At 40.2% G+C, this 20,494-nt stretch overlaps 1 protein-coding gene across 1 annotated transcript in view; it reads left to right on the plus strand.

Annotated features, from left to right (window-relative positions):
- The window catches only part of ptprga (protein tyrosine phosphatase receptor type Ga), a 607,325-nt gene that overhangs the window by 346,412 nt on the left and 240,419 nt on the right, over window positions 1–20,494 (plus strand). The window lies entirely within an intron of this gene.

A 20,494-nucleotide genomic window follows, 5' to 3' on the forward strand; every position in this document is an offset into this window, starting at 1 on the left:
AGATGTGCTCAGAATGGCTGCACATAAAAGCTGGAGTGCTCTGAAAAAATAAACAGATAAAGAGAGCGTGGTGCTTTTTTCTCAGGCACATGCGGCCCTCCTCTGGAGATCATGAATATTCGTACAGAATTTATTTCTGCTAGCTATGATCATCATCCTGAGGGCCAGTAAATTAAATCATGCAATAAAGCACATTGAAGTAACACAAGTATTTCATTAACCTTTCAAGTCATGTGTAACCCATAAAATCATACATAGCCTACAGACAGTTGCATTTTTCATACAGGAGTGAGATCAACGTGGAACCCAGAACAACTCGTATTACTTTGTTTTTCTTTTTGACTGAGAGTAAACAGAACGGCTTTGTCTGGGTTTTGGGTTTAAACTTAATATGAAGTTCAGCTGAAGAGAAGAGTAAAACACACAGAGCTATTGCTATTCATGCTTGGATCAGTGTTTGTCCTCTGCGTCCTTCACAGCACGTCATGTGGAGAGATGATAGAGGTGGGAGGTGCCCATTATCTGGGTGCATGTGTGAGTTTATTTTCTCTTCTTGTTTTTGCTTGTGTGTCTGTGGTTGTGGGCGGGAGGTGAACGCACTTGTCATGTGTGGAAGGAGCATTTTGTTTTTCAATCTCTTCACGCTCAGTTGGACAGTCAGATGGGATTAATGGTTGGCAGCGTGCAGAGTGACGGGGTCAGTGGGACACAGGACGGGGTGTGAAATCACTTCTCTGTGGCCCAGTGACACACAGCTGAGATGCCACCATCATTAAAGTAATTTATAGTTTGTGTTTTACTTTTTGAATGCATTTTTCAGTTAACAGTTGATTGAAACTGCAGCTCTGTTAAGGGAAGTTGAAATGATCTGGGCAACGGTCGTGATTTAAAAATGTTTTCAACACTCAGTTGTTGTTGTTGTTTTTTTTCCCAAAGCTCTCCAACTTTTAATTATTTTCTCTGTTGTTGCAGTTGAGTCCTTCAGGTTGTAACAAGGCCTTCAACTTAATTCAAAACACTTCAGAAAAAACTATGATCTAAAATGTAGTGCAAATTGTTATGCTTCAAAAACAATACAATTGATGGTTAATGTCAATCCCTGGTTGTAAACAGGAGGGCTAGGAGGTGAGCTTACTATCTGCCATCATCAGGTTAAAGTGAAACTAAGAAGATGCTGCTGGGTTCAGATTGAGTGTCAAATATCCAACCCAAAACCGTGGTCAGGCAGTTGCAGCTGGCTTGACAGTTTGGTTTTGGACTCGTGTTTGGACTGGACTGTATTGCAGATTGGCGATTGGAGCATGTGCATGCTGTAGTGCGATGCAGACCCTTGCAGACATGGGCGGATGACGACATTTACACCATGAACACGTGGATGCATTAACTGTGAATTGGCCTTAACTTAACACTGCTTAACTAACGTAGCTAACGTGAGTGGGTTAGCGTTCCAGTCGAGGGGCTACTGTGATCCCACAGAATAAATCCAAACTTCATAATGGTACTATTGTAAAACATAATGTTAGTTACTCCAACCAGGCCAATGACCACATTTGGCTGGCATTACAGAACATGTCATAACTTTAAAGGGGCAATAAGCGAAATTCATCATTTCTAGATTGAAGGAATTAAAAAATTGCTATGTGAAGAACTAGAGGTGTAATTTCATCTGGAGTATAGCATGACCTCACACATCCTCTCTCTGTGTTGATGTCCAGCCCATTGTTTACAAGCCGGTCCGGCTGCGTGTTCATGTACGTTCATGTGAACACAGCCTCCGTTTGAATCCAACTGGAGCACCGAGCCCTGGTTTGTTATTCAGGTTAATGTGGGAAGAAGCAGCGGGTATATCGGGCAGCTGAGTGAAGCTGAGTGAAGCGGAGCCTGCGGAAGAAACACCGGGACCGTCTGGATATGATAGTCTATGGAGATGCTGCGGTACTCGCCGGCACAGACGGGGGGGGGGGGGGCGTTGGAGAGCAGAGGTAGAGGGAGGAGTGGCTCATGACACACTTTGTTTTGCTCTACAGGCAGTGCACAACAGTGAACCTAGTGGTGAAACGATTTCGCTTATTGCTCCTTTAACAGTTTAATTGAGGGAGTATTAGCTGGCGACTCAGCCAAATGCATCGTGGTTGCTTGTAATGATGGTACCCGTTGAAAACATGAACATGACATATAGGTGTCCTGCGAAAAGCCTTCAATTTTACTTAAATCAATTTTAAATTCAAACTTAAATGTCTGTGCCAAACATTTACGAACTACAGACACATTTGGCCAAAAGTCACCATTTCACACAGTTGATAAACCAAAACACTGGCAGCTCTGTGTTTAGTAGGGAAACTTTACTCTTATTTGGTGGACAGTCAGTAATGTCTACATTTTATGCCAAAGTTTGTCATCAGTTAGCTGAGATAATGTAGAAAATTGATAACCTTTGCTGCTGTCACTGTCAGCAGGCAACAGACACTGTACTGTACACAGCAATAGCCTATAGGGGGGCTGCAAGATGGCGAAACACTCAAAGCTGTCGTTGAATTCATCTAACGCTTCCTAATAGAGTGTGTGTGTGTGTGTGTGTGTGTGTGTGTGTGTGTCTGTGACATCGGACAGCTGTGAAATGGACTGCGACAGCGGCTTCAACCAGACTTACTGACTGCCCATGGCAAGCCAAGAGCCCCAGTGGCCTTCTGTCAACACACTCTCTCTTCCTCGCTATCTGTCTCCGTCATGTTGTCTCACTCAGGACACACACACACACACACACACACACACACACACACAGTTTTACTATATCTAATTAAGGCTGAGTGCCATTTCAGCTTCTTCAGACTGCATTTTTCCACCCACGTGTGCACCCACTTCAGCTTCTTCCCATCGGTCACATAGAGGAATGGATGTTCAAGGTGACAGGAGTCAGCACCCATGGGAGCCTATATCCAGCACCTACATTCACAGAAGGCTGTGTTTGCTTCCAGAAGTCAAATCATCATTCATGTTTTGTGCTTTCTAGTTTTCACAAATAATTTTCTTCATTCTTCTTCATGCAGCTTGATTTCGTAAAATGTCCACACGTTATTCATTTATTTCTGCGGTTTGTTTGGACTAATTACAGTTGTCAGTTATGCTTTATTTATTCAATTCATGCCTCAGCGGCAGTGATAGCCATCGCTGGAGGCATTTAGTTTTCGGCTTTTCTGCCTGTCCGTCTGGGGTCCATGTCATTGGTCCGACCGCCCATTGGTCCAACATCCCATTAGTCCAACGGTCTTCGGTGCTGAACGGCTCCCAGTGGGCGTATTTCTACCTTGATGGTGCACTGCGACCGGCTTGAGGCGGAGCAGGCTCACGGCTTATGTGTTTGCCACTTTCTTTTTCATTTTAACCCACACCATGATCTTTTCCTGACCCTAACCAAGTGGTTTTTGTGCCTAAACCTAACCAGACCTTAACCACAGGGCATCATGATGATTTCGGAACAACGGGACTTCGGAACAATGGGTTTAATACGGTCGGAACAATGGGATGTCGGACCAATGGGCTGTCGGACCAATTGGCAGTTCCTGTCCGTCTGTCCATCCATCCAGTTTTTGTGAACATATATCTTAAAAATGCCTTGAGGAATTTTTAATTAGGTTTTGGTGGTCAAAGGTCAAGGTTACCATGACTTTGTGTGTCTCATTCTCATGAGCGTGATAGCTCAAGAACACCGCAGGGGATTTTTTTTTTTTTTTTAGTTTGGCACTAATGTCCACTTGCACTCAATGATACACTATTTAGATTTTGATCTTCAAACATCAAAGGTCAAGCACAATGTGACCTTGTATCATCTCAATTTTGTGAACACAATGGGCCTAATTTATTAATATGTGCATAGAAATGTTCTTATTCTGCGCATACAATAAGAGTGCACGCAAAGTTATAGTTGGATTCATGACACATGTGCACCAGCTGATTTTGTTCTTAGCACTGTGCGTCTGTTAGTGAATTAAAACCAACCAGCACACTGCCCCGCCCCCATTTCTCTATAGAAGGAAAAGTCTTTGCCCAGAGGTGTATCATGAAGAAAGTAGTGAAGTTGCCTCTATGCACATATTAGTGCCTGACACACCAGCGTCGACCGTCAGTGAGCGTCTGTGAATGTCTTGGCAGTTGCAAGCAGCTGATAAGCTGTCCGTCACTCTCTTAAATCATGTTCAAAGATGTCAGCCTTTAATGCCTTCTCTCCTAAAGGCATGGACTGCAATATCTTCTAGCAAAGTTAGATATGTTATCTTTACACCTGCTTGGCGGTGCACTAAAATCTATTATATAACCTCGCCATTCATGCCTATGCTAAAAATGAACATATGCACATTTTTATAAAATAAAAACGGGGACACTCTGTCTTTATAGCTGATTTTTAATTAATGATTGATGAAGATGAAAAGGGTGTCAGTGTCACAGTTTTTTAATACATTTGACCAAAACGTAAGTAAATGGATGGTTTTAAATGCTGTTTATTAAAGCCTTTTCAAAATGAAAATGGTTTTAATATGTTATGCATTTTGTGAAAGGTGTGTGTTTACATTTATGTCATCAACGTCATATCTCAGGAACAGAAGGAGAGACATTTGGTCAGATACTGAATTGGTGACACTAATCTTGGATGTCCATCTTGAAACTCTGCTGATTGAATAGGTCATCTGTGCTGCCGGGAGGGAGATGTGTGTGAAGCATCCATGTTTTCACAGACATGGATATGAACTGTAAGTGGTAGTGGTTGTTTCCAACAACAACAATGCAGTTTCCCCTTTTGGGACATCACAAAATAAATAAATAAATATATAAAAAATCCTAGTGATTTGAAAAAAAAAAAAAAAGCCAATTAGGATTTTCACACCATATGTTCATCATTATATTTAATGAGGCTCTGAGTGTGGAAATCGTGCAATTCTGATTGGTTCATGAGAAGTTCATGAATAATTTCCAATCATGTGTCGAATGTTGCCGAGGATTGATCCCTAAAGCCTTGTGATTTTCTGGCCTTGCAGGGGGTGCGTTGTTATTTTTCTGACACTAGTGTGGCACTGATCATGTCTTATTATGGCCGGCGGGCACATTTCCCCAGCTCCTCTCTCATGTGTTGATGATGGAGTGCAGTAATTGGCCACGCTGAGTGACAACCAACGTCTCAGAGGAGATAATGAGGCAGCCATTTTGAGCGTAATGCTGACAGACACTTTGAGCAGTTAACACAATTAACTGCTGCACTGGGCAGATCACTGGGTAAATTTATTAGCAGGCTGATTCCAGATTACACATTCATGAATATTAATCACTAACTGATTACTGATTGAAAACTAAGAATACTGAGTGAATTTCGGTTGATCTGGGGTGTATTTCCAGATCTAGTTTTTGTGTTGCAAAACTGAGCACTGAGGCATCGGAAAGATAAATAGATATGGAAGAAAACATTCCTTTTTTTTCTTTTTGGTGTCAGATTGTTATGACATATGCTCACACAATGCTGCGGCTTAATGGATTCAGGAACAAAGCATACAGACATACTGTATGTCCTGCAATAATGTAAGGTAATGGGATGACTCTGCGTAACCTTGTTCAGGGAGCATAATAAACCCCCATATCCACATAGCAGAGTACATGCTTTGCTTCTCGTTTCTGTCTTCCTCCCTCCTCTACTACGCCTGTCTCCAGTCCTCAGTGTAACTGGATGAGCTCTAATGGTGATTTTTTTCAGTGACTGATTTCAGGCCCATGCAGATCATTATACTGCCTGGTTCAACTGCATATGATACATAAATCACAAATCACCGCTGTTGAATGCCCAAAACGCAAATAGAACTTTAGCTGGTTGGCGGTGTATTTTTGGCATTATCTACATAGTTGCTTTTTTTTAACCCAAGTGCTGAAAAATGGGCAGCATGTGGAAGAGAATGTATTACTTTCATTTATAAACATAAAAGGCACCAACATTGACAGAAAACAAATAATTAGAGAGAGACCAAGGAAAGAGAAGCTACTTAAAGTCCAGATAAAACTGCATAATGAAATGGGACGTTGTGGATAGACCAGGCGCCCCATGTACAAGGCTGTTGCCGCAGCGGCCCGGGTTCGAGTCCAGCCTGTGGCCCTTTGCTGCATGTCATCCCCTCTCTCTCTTTCTCCCCCGTTCGCACTTGGCTGTCCTATCAATTAAAGGCAAAATGCCCCAAAACACATCTTTATAAAAGAAAAAAAAAACTGCATCATGAAAGCATCTAGCTTCAGTATTGTGACGTATTTTTGAGTCAAACATGATGGGGAAGCGGGATATAACAAGTTTGATTTGATCAGTGAAAAGTGGGCATGTCATTACAGTGAGGCCCTGATGGTGTAACACCAATGGGATCCATGAGGGGGAGAGAGAAATAGTCGATTGTGTGCTTTATGTGCTGTTACATGCCTTGTGCATAATCTGGAGCTGTCACAGATACCACTTTCCTCAAAATGAACACATTCTAGCCAAAGGGCCATTGGTGCCACCAGAAATGTTTCATAGGGGTGGCCAGATGGGGCCAATAAAAATCATGGGTTTGCACATCAAAACCAAAAGCCATAACTGAATGATGTTATTTTTGCAGATAGTTTTAAGGCTAGTTAAAACTATGTCAATATGAGAGTTAATGAACTGCATATAGTTTCTTATTGTGCAGTTACTATTACCAATCATTTGATGTGTACTGTGTCTGATGTGTACCAGTACTGGTGCAATTAATATTTTGAGTTCTACAACAATCCTGTTTTAATGTTGTGTGTATCTATACGTTAGGTGATTCATTGGTCTTCAAATAGGCTGGTTGTTCTTTTCCTTAAAAAGACAAATACACAGCTTTAATTTGAGGGAGTAGACTGGGGAGCAAAACATTTACTGAGAACAAGCCTTAGGGGAGACTTGTTGAGACTTGAGACAAAATTTTGCCCAAATTTGGAGCATTATTTAGCCCCCCTCCCGACAAGCTATGCCGACATGGTTGCCACCATTGGATGCCGTTTCACAAGAAACCACTACCTTTATGGTAAAAAAAAGGAGCATGCCACAGCCTCTTTAAGACTATAATGTTGACAAAAACCCTTTTCACGTAGAGGTTGTGGTATTGGACCACTACCAAGTCCCTTCTTCTGTTTGCATTTTTACTCAGAACAAAACAACGGTGACATCGTTATACTCCATTGTGTGACTTTAGACAGCATGCTGGCATTGTGGAATCAAAAGAGGCATGATGGCAACTGATCTTGTCCTCTGCTTGGAGGGTAAGGAGCTCCCGGACCTCATTGTTTTCCCAATTTGCAACACTGTCAGCCACTGTTCTTCTTCTTTAAGTTAGCTGCTAACTGCTAGCTGCTACTTTTTAAATCTCCCACCATGGGTTGCTCTCATAACACACTGTCACCATTTCAGCACTAATATGACAGCTTAAAGGCGGTGTTCCCCATTCTGCAATAAAATTTTTCATTCATTCATTCATCTTCTAACCGCTTCATCCTCTTGAGGGTCGCGGGGGGGCTGGAGTCTATCCCAGCTGACATTGGGCGAGAGGCAGGGTACACCCTGGACAGGTCGCCAGACTATCGCAGGGCTGACACATAGAGACAAACAACCATTCACGTTCACATTCACACCTACGGACAATTTAGAGTTATCAATTAACCTAGTACCCAATCTGCATGTCTTTGGACTGTGGGAGGAAGCCGGAGTGCCCGGAGAGAACCCATGCTGACACGGGGAGAACATGCAAACTTCGCACAGAAGGGCTCCCACGCCCGGGATCCAACCGGCAACCCTCTTGCTGTGAGGCAAGAGTGCTAACCACCACACCACCGTGCCGCCCCAATAAAATTTTTATTTATTTTATTTTATTCTGTTTTATTTTATCTTATTTTCTTTTATTTCATTTTATAATGTCAAAAAATCACAATGTTGTCTTTTTTCCTTTTAATAAAATGGCTGTCATCTCCATTCTTCCCCTGAGCAAATTTAAAGATTTTGCTCCCAGCCATGAAGGGGCTTTATTGCGACTGCCACTAGAAGAGAAAACGATACAGAAAACCCTTTCTGAGAATAAATCAACCACTGACAGGACTGATTTCTGTCTACTGACCACTCCAAATGGAGAGATGGCAGTCCAGCTGAACATATTGGGAAGCAGACGATAAAGGAAGTGCTGCCACAGTGAGGAAAGCCAACATTAGCCAAGATTAACTGTCCACTCAGGTAAACAAAGAGACAGGGGAGGGGAGGGGAAGACATTGTTCTCTCATCTGAGATTCCTGTTGCTTTTGTGCAACTTCCATCACAGATTGTCAGCAACTCTCAGGAGAGAGAGCCCACTCTTCATCTCTGTCAATTATTTACTTTGTAAATACACCTGGCTGCCGCTTCTGACCTTTGAGAGAGTTTGAGGCTTTTCAGTCAATTAAGAGCCATTTTTGAAGCAGATGCGGTGCCGGCGACCTCGCTCACTTCTCACTGAAAAGCCTGCCACGATTCCAATTTGCAGCATAAACAAACCCGATACTGTATGGAAACTGTATGCCTAAAGATCACAATTATGGACTGCAAGCCTCTAACGACAAAAGCAACTTTTTATACACAAAGGGAAAAAAACAGCTTTGGGGGAAATTTGCTGTCAGAAGAAATCTGACAAACTGAAGAATAACAATGAAATCAAGGTGTGCCTAATGAGACGAAGGACAGGAGGGAAGCTGGGGGAAGAGAACAGAGAGCAATCTTTCATGTTCTGTCCAGGAAAATGAGACGCATTCTTGCCATATGTCCATCTCCTACAATTAACCGCTCACGTCAGAGAAGGTCTCCTCAAGCGTGGAAACAAGGAGAAAGAAAGGGACGGAGAGCAGTGTGCTCCCTTTCTCCAATTGGCAGGAAGCTTCCTCTCAGCAGGCACTAAGAGATCTTCTCTCCCTGCACTGATTCCATCAGGATTACTGAGGAAATGGCAGAAATCAATGCACTGAGGAATTGGCCTGTATGTCCAGAACGCCTGGATTCGCAGGAGGAGAACCAATCCAGTGAGGCAGGGGTATTAGCTGTAATCTCTGGACGCAGCCAGCGTGAGACTCTCCATCACCCTTCTCTGCTTTCAAATCCTCACCTGCAGTGAAAATGCACAACAGTGTTGTCCACTAGCTGCGAGACACATACATGTAGACTCTACCTTAATCTGAAGAGAAGTTATTAATACAGGATGTGTACTTTTTGGAGACTTGATGTAAATCATGAAATACCTGCCCACATGTCTGTGTTCTCTTAAAAAAAAAAAAGTATATATATATGTATATATATATACATATATATATATATATATATATATATATATATATATATATATAATTTGTAAGACTCAGCATTACAGCCTTCCTCTATACATTCCATGACTGCTTCCTTTTACATTTTCGACTGAAAGCAGCACAGTATATCCACAGCAGATTAGAAAATCATTGTCTCAGTTTGTTAACTCTTGCTATTCCTGTAAAATTCACCCAAAATGCCTATCCAAGGTTTACCCAAAGTGAAATGAAAGCTGTGATTGAACTGTTTGGAGTATGCACACAGTGGTGCTGTATAGGGGAAAAAAGTTAGGACAACTGACCTATGGCTAAGCCACGCCCCCTTCCACTCACTCAGACAAAATATCAACATTCAGTGACCAGGCGCTATGGCAGGTGCCACAATACACGGCATTTCTCAGGAGGCAATTGATGGTTTTTGGAGACGTAACGATCAGGTGTCATTGAGAAGTAACCAGAAGGGCCTAAACTACACACTGGAGGGATATATTAATCATTTTATTGTTGAGAAGGTCGATGAAAAGCTTAAATTACAAGCCAGAATTTACAGGTCCCAGTGTAAGCGTGATAAACCGCATCTCGTTGCCGCCACCATCAAAGACAACAAGATAGAGGATCAGCATTGTTCCACTGAAGTTAAAGCTTTTGGCTCAGAATATGAGAAAAAGATAACAGCCTTTTTACCATCTTTACCAAGAGTGTCTCTCCGTTAGTTTGGTGCTACAGTATTTACATTGAATCATTCAGCATAACGTTTGCCAACCTTTGTTATCTCTGCAATTACAGATAAATTAATGAAGCTAAGCTCCAGAAGTTAACGTTAGCTTAACTAGAGTCCTATGAACAACAGCTAACAATGATGTACGATCACCAAAGTACAAAACTAGAACAAAATAGGCTAATGAACTCCCAGACATGATGAACAACGTTAGGCTAACTAGCTAACATTAGCTAGAGATGTTAAAGATAACTTTATATTTCTTTCCAGCAAAGTGACAATATGTTGCCTCAAACACGATGTTGACTTACCTTAGAACAGATTAAGACATCCTTGTTAATCTTATTCACGTTGAGTTGATGTTTTGGTCTACCGCACAACTTCATGTACCCCATGCACACTGTTTCACCATTGTTAAACTTCAAAACTCTGAAAAAGCTCATAAAACTGAACAAAACTGACTTTCTGTAATGCATTTCAATGAAGGTCCAGGCAGAGAATGTCTGAGTGTATGAAAATGGCTGTACGCACTGTGATTGGCTCATCGCGTTTGAGGGCGGGGCTTAACCATAGGTCAGTCAACAATAGGTAAAAAAGTAATATAAAATTATTAAACCATCATCATTAAGATTTTTTTTTTCAAATATAGGAAATAAATTAATCATCTCTTTGTTTTTACTTGTTTTAGGCAGTAAACGTTAAATATCCCCATTGACCAAAAAGTAAACATCCATATTGACTGACTACCCCCCTGTATCTGCAGGAATGGTTTGGTCCTGCTTCAGCGCACTGACGGTGACGGTCGAATCTTAGTTGCAGTCAGCGGTTGCGCTACAACGCTACAGTCGTCATCATGCTATCTCATACTAAAAGAAAATTCGGTTTTCACAAAAGGAAAGAGAGAAAGGAGAGAGAGGCAAAAGAAAGGGTATCAATATGTGAGCCAGTTTTTCTCCAAGAAAGGTGGGTAGCCTATAGTCTGAGTGGTAGAAATGAACCTGTTAGCTTAATGTCCATAGTGAAATAAGCTAGCTACAGACTAGTGTTAGCCTACATTTCACTCCTTTTTAACCTACGTTTAATCAGTGCAGGTAAATGCTTAGCAAGGTGTTCATATTAAATCAGTTGTCCCTGCCCCTTTTACCAGACTCAACATCAGATGAGTCAGAAGCAGCAGCCCTGTCTCCCCATAACTTTACCTCTCCCCGTCCCATTGAAGAAGGTAAGCAACACTGTGTTGAATGACATGCCAGTTAGCATCATCGCAGGGAGTCTGTGGGAATTTCTCTCCCTCTCTTGCTTTTTTTTACCATTACAAAAAGAAAACAAAATTTTTTTCAACAAAATTATATTTCCACATAATGATTATTATGAAACAAAAACAGCCTACAACTGTCTGTACTGGATGCTGGACAGTTGGAAACATTAAGTAGCCTAACTCAGCCTGTATTAAAGTTACAGGCAACATTAAAATAATCCAGTTAGATGCTTTCATTTAGATTGAATTATAGCTGTTAAATGACTTCTATAGATACAGACTTATCAAAAATCTGCTGTTTTTATTATTTTGAGTTGATGATCTTAATTTATTTTGATTGAAAAGTTAATGTATATTTAAGTTGTTTTTTTAAGATTTTCATTAATGTTAAGAAAATTTTCCATTTTGGGATTTACAGTAAACATTACATTTAGAGTGTAAAAGATTGCCTTTAGCGCATTGTTTATGGTGGCTTTTAATCTTGCATCAAATAGTGAATTGCATACTGTATGCAGACTGTTGCATGTACAACTCACTAGCAGTAAATATTGTACTGGTAGTATTGAACTACAAGAAGCAAGACACTGAGGACTTTTGGAGTCAAATCAGATGAGCTCAACTTTAATTCATCTTGGCTATCTCTTCTCTCAATTCTGCAAAAACTTTCCTACCTGGGCAGCTGTGGTTCAGAGGTAGAGTGTGGCAGACATGTGGGCAGGTAATTAAGATTGGTGGTTCGATCCCTGGCTTCTTGTACACATGTCGAAGTATCCTTGGGCACGATACTGAACCCCAAATTACCCTCAATGGCTGTTCCATTGGTGTGCAAGAGCAGCACACCAGCAGTAGCAGGTGGCACCATGTATAGTAGCCTCGGCGACTAGTGTGTGAATGTGTGTGTGAATGGGTGAATATGATATGAAGTGTAAAAAGTGCTTTGAGTGGTTGGAAGACTAGAAGGGTATCATACAAGTGCAGTCCATTTTACCATTTACAAATCCAAGGTTGTGATCTTGTTAGGCAAGTGGATGCCTCTCAGCGATCCATTGTGGAATGAAGTCCTTTTCACTTCAGCTTCATAAGAGGACCCAGCATGTAAATAAGAATTTTTTTTGCAGATATTGAAGTCTTTTCACCTCTGATTGGGCTAAGCTTGCAGTTTCCCCTGCTTTGTGCGAAGGGAGGTTAAACACATTTTAAGACTGACCTATTTCTTCACTAGATATACAGAGAAGGAGACTACATCAATCTCCCCATCTGATTCTGGGTAAGACAGAAAACAAGCCTATTTTCTGATGTCACAGTGTTATTTTAACAGTTGGCCACACACTGAAAAATCTGACTAGTTGATCTTTAAAAAATCTTGGAAACCAGTTACCTTGAAAAGGCAAATTAATCAGTCTTTGTTGTGCTTACTTTATTTTTCTATAGCAATCAGTTTCCTAAATTCTTCTTAGTAAACACAACTGTTTAGTTAAACCAGACTAACTTGGTTTAACACTTTAAAAGAATAAGTTCATTTCACTTGACATTTTTAAGTTGCAACAACTCAAAAATAAATAAAAACAACAACACATTTAAGTAAACTTAATAACTAGATATAAAGTAAACAAAACTTAAGACCAATAGTTATATTTACTTTCCTTTTTCAAGGCAGTTTCCTACATTTTTTCAAATAAGATGAACTTGTCAGACTACAGTGCAGAAATAGTGTAAGGAAATTAAAACCCAGGAGAACTTAATAACAAACATTCAGAAATTTTTCAAACTTGCTGTCTGAGTCCTAGCAGGTCTGGCCTTTTGGGGGCCTGAAGCAGAATTTGATCACTGATGGCCTTGCAAGACCATAATGCACAAAGCATTGTGAGGCTGATTGCTGATTACAGAGCAGCTTAATTGCTGATTCACCCACCAGTTAATTTGAGTCCTAGAACAGACTTAAGACCCTGCACCATGTCACTGAAAAATGATTGGACATTGTTTAAGTTGTACAAATCATATAGTACAAGCTCTTTTGCATTGCACTAGTTGGTCTCGACAACCTCTTAACACATACAGTCAGTGCAGGAGGGAGCATAATGGAAACTTAAAGAGGGAAGTAGATTTCCAGGTTCAGCGCCCTTTTGTAAGTCCGCCTATTCAGCACACAGCTTCTTAGCCATTAGCCAGGTGTGTGATTGAGGTTAGCGCTCTAGCAGTCATGCTAGTCTCCTCTTTCCTTCCCTCCTTTACCTTTGCACCCCCCCATAATGCTGCTTTCAGCAGAAATTAGCTGTATTAAGGCAATGACTAATCGCTTCACGTTCTCCCTTCCACTGCATTTGCCGGCCAGGCTGCAGCTGTCTGGATCCATAGGTAATGCTAGCCTTATACGAAAGCCAGACCACCTCAATCAATAGCCGCCCCTGGGCAAGGACGGAGATGGAAGGGAGGGGAAGGAGAACAGGATGCTGCCTAATTCAATGAAGTAGACATTACCCGGTGCTTGCAACGCGCCAGGGCATGAGTAATCATAGACAAATTCATTTTAGAACCCAGGAGCCCAGTATTGCTTTCAATTAAGGGCAGAGTTTAGAGCAAGAGGGGTGCATATAGTGGGAGCTGGTGTTAGTGGGCAGGAGAAGGAGGGAGACGGAGGAGGAGAGATCCAGTCAGAGCTCGGATCAGTTTCTGTTGACATTGCCAATTTGTAGGCGAGGTCTTCTTCAGGCATTTATTACAGCTGCAGCAGTCGGTGTAATGCTTGACTAACCAGTTCACTATGAAACACACACAATGATCCATCCCTAAGAGGCTGGTTGTTGTTGTTTTTCAACTAATGGACACTAAGTAAATTATGGGATGTTGCTGATGGAGTGGCTAGAAAACAAATGCTGAAATGAAATAAAATGCGGAAGGAAGTTTTGAATCCAAACTGGTAACAGTGCTGCTCAGAATTCACAAAGACTAGGAAACTAATCACAGTGACAAATTTTGCCGTAAACTTACAGTAAACTACTGGCAGCAGCTGTAGCTGCCAGGATCCTACCGTTATTTTACGGGCTTACTACTGAGATTTGCTTACTGTTAAATTTATTAGAGTAGAATGTGAAGTTTAAACTGCTACACTGCCAGTAATATACTGTATTTCTACAATGTTGTTTTTGTAATCTACATTTTTAAAAGGTTTCAACTATAAGTGTTTCAGTACACCAACTGTAGCCAAATTGATTTGCCAAAGCTACATTAGTTTGAGGAAATATCTGTATGTGGCATCATAGCCCCAAAGACAAACTGACAAAATGGATCAGCTCCACATCGACAGAGAAACAAGTCCCCATATCACCTTGTGTATGTTCAATTTCTTGTTTGAAGAGTTTGTACTTCAGACAGAAGGAGGGGAACTTTTCCTGATGTATCTGATTGCTGTGAGCTGTTGGGCCGACTATACCTTGATGTTTTATTCTTTCACTCTTTGAAATTGGCTCGACAGTGAGAGTCAGTGAAAATTACTGTGTATGTACTGTATTTTGTAACCAAAAGGTTCTGAAAGTTCTTATTATAAGCCGGAGCATGGTTGAATAAAAAGAAAGGTGTCTGTGCTCAACATAATGGCAGTGTTCATATGTCCTGCAGCTGTCAACGTGATAGTTACGGGTGTTTTAGGTGCTTGGAGATACACATTTACATGCACCCACGTACACATGACACTGGCTGTATGTATGAGCAAAAAAATCTGTCACTGTTTCCATGGCATTGACCTCATCTGCCCTTTTTTTCCATCTCCTTGTATACCTATCCAGCTCTCCTCTTCAGGCTCTTACAATGTATCATTTTCCTCTTTTGAGATTTAATGATTTTCCATAGCTGTGTGTTTCATCGCATCACATCCTGTACATCCAAAACGCTTTCATAAAAAAAGTGTGGGCATGTGACCATTAACATCCCCGCAGATGCAGTCATCCAGCTGCCGTCAGACATGCATATTTATGAATATTGTACACTTGGACTGATGTTCATGATGTTTCAGTGAGAGAATAAAAGTGAGTGGGATGTAAGAGGTGGCATTCATGCATGAATTCCTATAAAAATGCAATATAAACAAGAGCGAATTCAGAAGCACACACCTCCACCAACGCTGGACAATTCTCCAGCAGCGCTTTTGTTTATCAGTAAATAAAACAGTTATGGAGGCTGCATCTTTTCAAGTTGTTTTTGGATTTGATTTCCAGACAAAATGGCATTAGACTCTCTCACAGAAAAGCAATTTAACTGCGTTTCTGCTCGAATGCCAAACTCTCCCACCAGCTCTGGAACACAGTTTTGGAGCCACTGTTGTGGTTAAAAACATGTTGATGTATCAAGAGATCACTGGAATCTCATCAACTTATCCTTCTTTAACCTTCTTCTCACTACATTACTCAGAAATAATAAGTCTTTCTAAGGTAAATCAATCCCAGATATGGAACCTTTGTTTTTAACTAGTAATACATGCGATATCGCCTTCAGTCGTCTACATGAGGAATCACTACCATCTCTTAGAAAAACAGTTTATGTTTCAGTATGAGACTCCAAGAAATGTCTCATTATGTGTTTGAACACATAAATCCTTTAGACACTGTTTTAAAGCCCCTGAAAACATGGTTTTAAACATGAACAGGGATACTAAAAGCTCGCTAAGCTTCAGTAGCATGTCTTTCTCTTGTAACAACCTAGTTTTAGAGGTGCAGTTTTAAGCATAAATGTGTGGCCTTTATTCACCTCCAATGAAGAAAGATCCAGGGACCAGTTGCAAATACACTTAATTTCTCCTTAGCTGAGGGACTTACACAGTTGCACAGAATCCCTAAAAAGTTTTCCTTAGTTAAGGAAAACATGAACGCACTACAAGTTTCCATGGAGATTGTTTGTTTGGACTCAGGCTTGTGATGCATGTTATCGTCTCACAAAGTTGGCTTATAGTTAGATAATGGAAAAAATGGGGAAAAGAAGACAGGAAAACCACATTGGTCAGGAGAGAAAGAGATTACACTTCTGGAGGAATCATAAAAAGCACAAACTACAAAGTAAATTTGATCTCCACATAACAGAATAGAGAAAAGTAATTCAGTCAGATCTGAAGTGTAAAATCAAAAGTGTATCCATTGGGGTCTTCTACTCGCAAAACACACTTCGCAGGGTGTGTTAGGTTGTTATGTTACAGTTAAGATAGAGTCAAAGGTTGTTGGGTTTTGTTTTTTTTTTTTTACCTTGCTTTGGTTGTTAAGGTATTTTGTGCAACAGTGTAAGGATTCCTTGAGTGTAAGACCAAGACAAGGAGAAAACCATATTTACGTGGGCATTTTAAGGAAATCTTGAGGGGAAGACTTCAGAGTGTTTTGAGAAAGAGCAACTGATTTTATTATCAGGAAACTGGAACTAGGACTTAAAGGGATAGTGCACCCAAAAATGAAAATTCAGCCATTATCTACTCATCCATATGCCGATGGAGGCTCAGATGAAGTTTTAGAGTCCTCACATCACTTGCAGAGATCCAAGGGGAGAGGGCGTAGCAACACAACTTCTCCTGAGCCTCCATCGGCATATGGGTGAGTAGATAATGGCTGAATTTTCATTTTTGGGTGCACTATCCCTTTAATGGAAAATCTTAACTGATCTGCTTCCATGTGGTGTTTGCTGTTGATACAACCTTAGCACTTCCTCCATTTACTTTATACTCAAATGCTCTCGGGGGTTCAGGGGGCAACGTGGGGGTATTAACTCATCAGCAGAATTATTCTCAGTGAAGGGGCAACAAGAAGCTTAGTTTAATGAACAGCAGTTTAACACTGAAAAAAAAAACAACAACAAATTGTCATAATTACTTCAACTGTGACCCCCTACCACATATGTAAAATAGCATAAACCTACAAAACATGCAGGGCGAACTAAAGTGCCATGTATAAACACGCCTTTATACAGTGAATACAATATGAAGCTATTAAAATAGTAATTATCATGAGATTTAAATATTTATACATCATGGATTCATTTGACGAGGAGTCATGGGCCATTGCTAACAATGAGCTTATCATCAATGTAATGTGCTGTTAATTAATGTTAATGTTGCCTCTAGACAGCAACACATAAACCCAAATTGCAGGCTTTAACACATTCTATTAGAAACCTATAAACTACGTCACAGATGCTATGGTTTAAAATCAAGAACATAGGAACTATTATTATTATTATTATTATTATATAGAAAAAAGCTGCATATGAACAGTTATATCTTAGCTACAGAAAGTCTAGGGAATCTGAGACTATATTTACATCCTCTCTGTTACTGATAAATGGAGGACTGGCCCCTCCTTTATTCAAAATCATTGGCAGATTTAAAGGCTAATGGAGTGTAGCATCGGGGTTAGGACACTCACACCTCCCTGAAATAGACTAGCTTCAATTTGTTTCAGTGATGATGCCACAGTACAAGAACAGCTTGAGGTTTTAAACTGATGTGATACAAGTGTTATCTATCATAAATGAGACTACACTTTACCAGTGATCGCATGCAGTGTAGCCAGATGAAGCAGACGTGCGTAGATGGATCTCTACCACCTTCTCCTATACCTCTTTCTGACAGCTTTTGAGATATGATTGGCCCCATTTATTGCATGTGTTCTGGGCGTGATTAAGACATATAGTGAAAACCCAAAGGAGCAATGATAAGTACTGCATCAATCTTCAAATTAATAAATACAAATACAAATAAGTTGTAAATGAGCTGTTCCAGTGATTTAGTATTGGCCTTCCATGAAATTGGTTGGACTCACAAGAGACATATTTTTCAAAAGAATTATTTCAATGAAGGCAGCAGAGAATAGGCAACCCAATGGCCAGATTAAATGTTGACATTGTGCATTTCTGCAAACCATGCACATTGTAGATCCACACATTTCATATGTAGTGAATATGCTGAAACTTTATTTACCTTTTAATTTTATATTGTGACAACATTAGTTAACATGTGGTTAGGTTTGGGCAAAGAAACAAAAAAAAAAAAATAGAGTTAGGTAAATATCAGGTTTGGACAAAAATACCAGGTTCAATCACCACAAACACAGCTGGAAGGCTGTAGGGCTTAGTGCTTAGTTCTGATCATTTCCCTAGATCTGATCTTTCTGCATGTGCTGGTTACAATTACGTTTGAAGTAAACCATATCTGACATCAGTGTGAATGAACCTCTGCTCTGAAATGCCTCACATGCAACTCATAACATCACAACATCGGATTTGCGAGGCACAGGTATTTGGGAAAAATGAATGACATGGTGGTGCAAACGTTTATCTCTAAGTGATTTGCTGCAGAGGTCGGATGACAATTCGTGATTTCCGAAGTGCAGTTTTTTCCACTGTACTCACCCAAAAAGAAGCACGTGGCTAGGAATTGATGAGAGAGACATCATCAGACCTTGTCATACTGCATACTGCTAAGCTATGTGCTTCTTTTTGGCAGACTGTGAAGCTATTTATGAGGAAATGTGCATTTAAAAAAAAATAAAAAATAAAAAAAAATTGTAAGATAACGGGCTGTTATTAAATGGGCTTTCGATCCAGTGGGACATTTTTTGGACTATTGAGTCTTGGGATTATGAGCCATTGGAACAACGACATGAGGATGAGAAGATAAAGAAACACAAATCAGAATCAGAATCAGCATCAGAAATACTTTATCAATCCCCGAGGGGAAACTGTGATTCGTTACAGTTGCTCCAATGTAAAGAAAATTATAAGAAGTAAGAATATTAGTATGAAAAAAGTAAATATTAAATAAAACAATGAAATAAAATAAAAAATAGAAATAGAAAATGTGCATTCTGCTACAATTTTTAACACTAGTACTTAGATATTAAGATATTAAGAATAAAAATATGTTTATTGTGCTGAGTCTGTAAGTGTGTAAAATATACAAATATGTGTATTGTACTACATTACAATGCATAAACTAGTATGATACATTCAGAAATGTAAAATACGAATTATGCTATAATGTTCACTACAATATATACATCAATAGGATAAAAGCAAGAATAAGAATAAACATAAGAAATATGTACAGTTCTGTGCATTATATGTTGAATAAATATATACCTTAGTAAACTACAGAATACTGCATATTTGAATACAGTAATTGCACTAATTACCACACGGTATTGCATAGTTAAGGCAGTATTGCAAGGAATAATTGTACAATTAAGTCACCATTGCATAGGAGAAATATAAAAGATAATTATGAATTATGGCAAAAGCCATAGCTCTATACTTGCAGCTATTGCTGGTAGTTCTGTATGGAGAGAGGTGTGGGTGCAGGAGGATTGATGGAGCCACAATGTGGAGTGTTTCATGGGGGAACAGTTGCTCCAAAACTTTAGGATGTCCAGGGCTACATTCCAGGATCTCTGTCAGTGCCTCACCACAAGGCTTTAGGGCATCTAGGTAAGCTGTCCCTGTCAGAAAGCATCTGGCGGTCAGACGCTGTAGTCATGCATGCTGCTGCAGTAGGCTGCACAGCTACAGCAGTCTTCTGTAGTTTCAGCGAACCGCTCTGACACCTTATGTACCTCCTGAGTAGCAAAGTATGAAGTGGTAAACACTTTGCTGTATGGGAAAATACGTATGAACTCTGATATGACTGTTCTCACAGTCAGATTTAGGAAAGTGGCCCGGATGTGTTGGGGAAAAAAAATCAGATATCTATGCCCACACTACTCTGTAAAAAATAGATCTGTATCACATATGAGCAAAATATTTTGATTTGGGCCACATTTGCTTGTTAAATCAGCAGATTGCCCCTTTAAACAAACTTAAACAGTGTGGTTGCAACAGCTGCGCTATACCACATAACTAATTTGGAGAGAAATAAAATAGCAGTTGTCCGCAGTTCAAAGTAAGACACAATAAATATGCCAGTGACAGGGTAGTTATCTGCTACCATTTCAATGGTCAAACGCAGTTCAAACACCACTGCAGCAGTATTTCAGAGGAAAGATGACTACCTTTTTAAGAGTGGTATCAACGCATCAATTTGAGCTGTTTTTCTGTGTATTCCAGTAAATGCCAGAGCAATACACCTTGCCTGAAATTTAGTGACGTCTCAATGAAAACTGCTTTTAACGCCTCACGTCGCGTCCTCCACATCGTAGAGATTGACTCAT

Source organism: Epinephelus fuscoguttatus, linkage group LG1 (assembly GCF_011397635.1).
Source record: "Epinephelus fuscoguttatus linkage group LG1, E.fuscoguttatus.final_Chr_v1".
Lineage (NCBI taxonomy): Eukaryota > Metazoa > Chordata > Actinopteri > Perciformes > Serranidae > Epinephelus > Epinephelus fuscoguttatus.